The following is a 5,939-nucleotide window of genomic DNA, read 5'->3' on the forward strand; positions in this document are numbered from 1 at the left end:
TCAGGTGTGGGAGAATCTTGGCTTACCTTAAACAGGAAATCTGCAGCCATCACGAGGACTTAAAATCAAACTAAAAACATGATCCAAGTATGAGAAACAGTCTCAAGTTACCACTAGGCAAAGAAAATAGCTCCGACTGTTTTAACCACAAAACCCATTACTTCTGATTTTTAAGCCAGGGTGTGGAGGCAGCAGGACAGGCCTAATTCATGACTTGATTTCTAGGATGGGCAGTACTGGTCTAAAGAATGATTAATGAGAGTATTCCTGGACTACTAGATTTTTCTTCGAGTTAAACTGGGAGTAAATTTTGTCATTATTTGCTATTTGGCATTTGTAATGAGCTGCTAATGACACAGAACATGCACTTTATAAAGCCTTGTTGTATTAAAAGCAAAAATGGCAGCTATGTTAAAAACTTGGGGAAGGCTGCAAAAACCTTCCTCTGCTGGAGAAGTAGTTTGTACTAGGTAAGTATTCTTGCTGGTATAATTATGATTTATTCTCAGCAGCAACTTTTCTTCAGTGCAGACATCATAAGACAAAAAAAGAACCTTGAAAGTTTGCTCACACATGCCACTAAGATGACTTCTCTTATGTGGCGAGTAGCCTGTCTAAACGTGTGGCTCAGCTGGACAATGCATGAATGCTCCTGTGAAGTGGAGTGCGGAAAGATGAAGTGCATCACCTGCGAAAGTGTATTAAGGAGACCCGAAGGACATGCTTCATCAAGTGCAACATCCTAGCCAAGTCACTAGAGCTCTTCAAGAGTCAGCCAACAATGCTCCACAGACCTTATTTGTATCAACAGCATTTCCTCAGGCAGGGTGTGCAAGCTGAAGGAGTAGTCGTGGAGTAGCTCAGGTGGTGAGCTGTACTGCAATTGTGTAAGAGAAAGCTGTCTGCATAAAGATACCTACCATGCCTTCACTGAGCCTGATCCCTCCAGCCCCATCACAATATTGTCATCTTTGGCTGGCAGCAGCAGCAGCAGCAGCCGTGTAATTGACACAGGTTTAGATGCTGTCAGTTAGGGCGAAGTGAAAGTGGGATTTCTTGGGGTTTTTTTCTTTTTCTTTTTCCTCTTTGTGAAGACAATTGAATCAATACTTGGGAACTCAACCCCTTGGTTGCAGTCAAAATCCTTGTGCTAGTTAGTGCCTTGCTTGGGGAGTCTGGGAAAGTGGCAAAAGTTGTGTTACAGGCAAATCGCAAAGGATTTATGTCAAGGCTAACGAAGTGAAACGGTACAAAATGTTTTATTTGCCTTTGGCTAGCAGAACATTCTTTGCAATGGGCAAAAATAAGTGGAGATAACATTGTAATGATAATCTATAAAACTAATCCTCATGCACCACATTCAGCATACAGCACAAGGATGTTAGTAAGTAGAACTGCTTTGAGCTTACGAAGTATTTGTGCTGTACAAGGTACATGAAACCACTCTGGGAGCCCAAGCAGAGATATCTGTAAGATGTTGGTGAGTGCTCTGAGGAGGAAGCATCTCCAGCCAGCATGAGAGTGGGGAAGCCTCTGCACGGCACCCAGTCTCTCCCTGTGGACCTTCTTGCTTACCAGTCAGTTCAGAATTCATCACCAAGTTGCACGGATGCCACAGCAAGCAAACTAGTCCAGTGGTGCTCTCTATCTGGGATGGAGAGAGACAAAGGATATCAAGAGTAGAAATAAAATACAGTAACTTCTAGGAAAGCACCTAGCTCTCAAGACATTCTCTCACTTAGACACTGAGCCTTATGCTCCAGTTAATTTTCCACCATCAAAGAGCAAGACACAAAGCACAGAACACCAATTTAACGTCTATTTTAGAAATGCATGCCCTTTCTGGTAGCTCTTCTTTACAGGTACTTACCAAATGGTGATTCTGGGAAATAACCCCTGCTTCACAAATTGATCGCTACTCATTCTTAGGAACTCTTGGCTAATATAAACTCAGAATTGTGTCCCATTCCTCCCTGGGGAATGCAACACCCGGAATGAAAAACGCTTCCAAAATCTGACTTTAAAATGGAGCTGCAGAGAGGGAGTACAGTCTGGTGTCTGCATAACTGTGCCCACAGATGGCAGTTCAGGTTGTAAGCAGAAGTTGCAGCTGGCTAAGGGCATGATTTGTGTCAGTGGGACGGGAAAGCTGTCTGCCTCATCAGCAGGAGAAGCCACCCCAGGATTATTTTGCGTGAGCAGCCCTGGCAGCATTATAGTGACAGGTAGGCAAGGGCCTCTTACCCTGGCAGACCATGCTGGTCAGCCCTCTTTTCTCTCTGCACGCTAGGACACCCCAGTGTCCTGCTCACTGCTCTGTGGTTCTGTGTCCGCATTTCCTGAGCCAGGCAGGACAAGGAAGCTGCCTGGGTTTCTTTCAGAGCACTTTGCTATGTGCAGGGCACAGCCAACATGTTTGCAAATGAACTGTGGGTACAGTGCAAAGTCTTTGATTTCATGGGACCAGGGATGTGTGTAGCAGCTGCAGGACTGACTTTAGGCATAGGCAAAGGCGTTTTTTCTAGGACAGCAAGGCACCCATGCCTCTGCTGCTTATTTCACCTACAGCAGAGCCCCGGAGAGATCAGCTAGCCCTGCTGCCAAGAGGGGGTGTGGAATGGCTGCTTTGAGTCACAAACAAAGCAGCTCTCTGTGGCACATCTATATGGCACTGGAGTTACCCACCTCTTTTGGACTTGGCAACAGATCAGCAACCTGCCAGCAAAAGGAGTAAGTTTCAGAACTGCAGCTATTTAATGCTACAGCCCAGAAGAAGCAAAACTAGCCCTGGATGGGGATGTGAAAGTGCCACTACAGTGTCTTGAAGAATAAATGGCGTCTACTATTTATGCAGAGAAAGGTGATCTGAACCAGCGGGGGGGGAAGTATTGACTAGGTGGGTATGTTACGCTGTCCATCCAAGAAAGAATGCTGGTAGCCAACCAAACAATAAAGGTAAAAACCCAAACATCACCACCACCACCCACCCTGAGGGCCCCATACCTGGGTGACAGCTGTAACACTGGGGCTTCTGCCTCTGCTGTGGCTGCGCTGGCGCAAATGGGTGTAGCAGCTCTGATCTGCTGTGGTACCTCTGCTGTGCTCAGGTCTGAAAAGTACCACAGGATGACCCATCAGGTTGCCTCGTTAGCTTTTTCATAGAGGAAAATCACACATGCTGTAGCTTACAAAGAAAAAGAATTAAGCATGCAAAGGCAAAAACATACATAATGGAAAATGCCAAGATGAAAGTTGCAAATGCAGGCTGATCTTTTCCCCTAATGCCTAACTTGTTGTGATAAGGATTTTAACTTTACAGACATTGATTCATTTGCTCATGGGGCCTTCGCTTGGCGTGGTGTGCGGGACAGGCTGTGCCCAGGCAGCGAGCGCCAGCCTTTGCGCGCAGGGAGCCCGGGCTGTGCCTGGATCATGCTCCTCAGCTCTTCCTCTGCTAAAAGAATGACTTGTTTTCTGCTCAGTATTTGTCACTACTGCAGAGAAGTGTGCCGCTGCCATGCGAGGTGAGCAGGCGCTGCAGCCTGCTGCAGAGGTAGAGGCCTGAGGGGGACAGCTGTTTGGCCAGGTCTGTTCTTAATACTTTCCAAGGGACCATTTGAAATGAGTAAGGCCTGAATGCACAGATAATGCGATTTTATTTCATGCTCAGTTCCGAAAATTACTTCTGAGGTTGTCAGCTCAGGTATAAAAAATGAGGACAAAACACTGAGCAACTGTAAGCAACTGGTTTAAGTGACTTGCGCAGTATTACATCAGTCTGAGGAGAAAGAAAGTGGTGTCATCGCTTTTAAACTCTGTGTGTGCGCGCGCGCACTGACTCTACGTACAGAAGAGCAGTGGTAATAAACTCAAGTGCTTGAAAACTTTGTGTCAGGACACCCAAAAGAAAAGCTGAGATTTGCTTGTGAGATTTTATGGATCATGTGTTTGACCTGCATGACTACAGTTGTGTTGCCCCTGGCATGGAAGCATTTAGGAATCATGTTTTTCAGTTGCAATCAAAGGAACTAAAATATTTTTCCAGAAGTACTGACTAGACAGAGGTAAACTTTTCCAAGTTTACTTAGAATTAAACTAGGAGTTACCTGGAATTTGATGCTTTAAGAAACGATAAAAGTCACAATATTTGTGATCCTTTTGAAAGTGCTGGTAACAGGGCGAGGCTTGGTAATTCTGCTGTGTAAGGCAATGCTTTTAAGCCCTTACTGCTCAGTGTATCTGACCTCTACCGCAGCTGTTTATAGACCCAAGTGCAAACTAATTTAGGTATTCAAGCCAGTGTCAAACATGCTGAGAAGTCGTAGTTTCTCTTGACAACAACTACTGTATTGCATGCTTAGTACTTCTGGGTAGAACAAGTACCTAAATGTAGGGGTCTATAAACTGCTGGTGGATTGAAGAGGGTAGCAAGAGCAAGGAGCTGTAATTTCTGTCCAGCCTGAGGAGAACATGGATAAATCCAAATCAAAATAATAAAAAATAAGAACTGAGAAAAATTTTCCTGTTCAGTTTGGCTGAGTATATTGGTGTTTTCACCATCACTCTGCAGCTGAGGTAGTGGTAACTTCCAGCAGGAGGGTGGTCAGAGCACTAATTTCTTAAGCTGTTGAGACTAAATTTAAAAAAGGAACAAAAACCCTGCATGTTCATGCCTCAGCTGCAGATAATGTACACCAGTGTAACCTTCCTTCACATTGCTACATGCCAGACTTGCCATTCAACCTGCATGATATGTGCGCATATAACTTTGTTATTCTACCAACTGTCGGTGGGCTCCTGAGTTTTTGGTAAAAAGGGATAAGTCAAAATTATTAATGCGGGAAAGCCAAGCTAATTAGCACTGTTGGAAGGGAGGACTTAAGCCTTGAACATGCAAACTCCAGCAGCGCAAAACTTACCAAGAGCTGTCGCCATCCCCTCCAAGTCAAGACCCATCCTTGGTCAGAATGGCTGAGTTTTGGCTGAGTTTTGGCTGAGCAAGAACTGTAGAATGAAACTGCAGCAGCAGAGCCTCACTCGCCACCAATATGCACTTACATGAGCCATGAGGCACCCTTACTGGTAGGGCTCAGGAGCTCCTGCTCCTCCCACCCTGTCCTGCTGGCATCCACCCCACCACCTCCCCCCCACCCCCCACCCACCCCCACCCACCCCCACCCCCGGCGCATGCCTTCTGCACTGTGCTGTGGCAGCAAAGCTTGGCAGAACTCTCCCCGTCCACACTGATCTAGCCCTGTGGTGAAATTACTTTTCCTTCAGAATGGCATTTTCTTGGTTTCAGTCTTTGACTGAGGCTTCTGCAGTTGGATGCCCTCAGCTGCAACAGCTTGTGTCAGCAGCAGACACAACATGCCAGAGGGGGAGAACCGTGACTAACAGCCCTCATGTCGATGTGTTGAGAAATGTGCTGACATTTCCCCCACAAGCTGCATATCTACTTGTGATTCTCCTCAAGCTCCAGGGAAGTCCACGGCATTGGTTTCCATCAAACATGCGTGTGAAAACATGCAGCCTGGGGGTGAGCCACAATGACATTGACATCAGAGAACTGATTGCTATAGGAGAACGTTTATAGAAGCAAAAAGTATAAAGCCGGGGGGGGGGGGGGGGGGGCATCGGGGGGGGGCGGGGAGGGAGGAGGAAGACTAGGCAAGTGCCAGTTTAGGACTATTAAATAGAAAGGTATGGAAGTGGCTTCTGACTTAGAAGACCCTTAAACTGCTGATGGCCAGAAACTGGAAAGTATACCCGGGAACGCTCACTCCGTGCATTTCATATTTCAGATGTTGCTAGATGTACCCTGCTGCTGGCATCTCTCCAGTATGAGATGCTTTGGTGTCTTTGGTCTGACCCATTTTTGTGTCACCTCTTGCTAACTCTGCTGAAAAGGGTAGATCAGGTCTTAGTGTAATATCACC

At 46.2% G+C, this 5,939-nt stretch overlaps 1 long non-coding RNA gene across 1 annotated transcript; it reads right to left on the reverse strand.

Moving 5' to 3' along the window:
* Window positions 1-1,243: 1,243 nt before the first annotated feature.
* On the reverse strand, window positions 1,244-5,064 carry LOC119150142. The gene is made up of 2 exons (XR_005104954.1): window positions 3,004-5,064; window positions 1,244-1,648 (listed from the first exon to the last, which is right to left on the reverse strand). It is a non-coding gene; the product is annotated as an uncharacterized LOC119150142 (long non-coding RNA).
* Between the last annotated feature and the right edge of the window lie 875 nt (window positions 5,065-5,939).

Source organism: Falco rusticolus, chromosome 6 (genome assembly GCF_015220075.1).
Source record: "Falco rusticolus isolate bFalRus1 chromosome 6, bFalRus1.pri, whole genome shotgun sequence".
Taxonomy (NCBI): domain Eukaryota; kingdom Metazoa; phylum Chordata; class Aves; order Falconiformes; family Falconidae; genus Falco; species Falco rusticolus.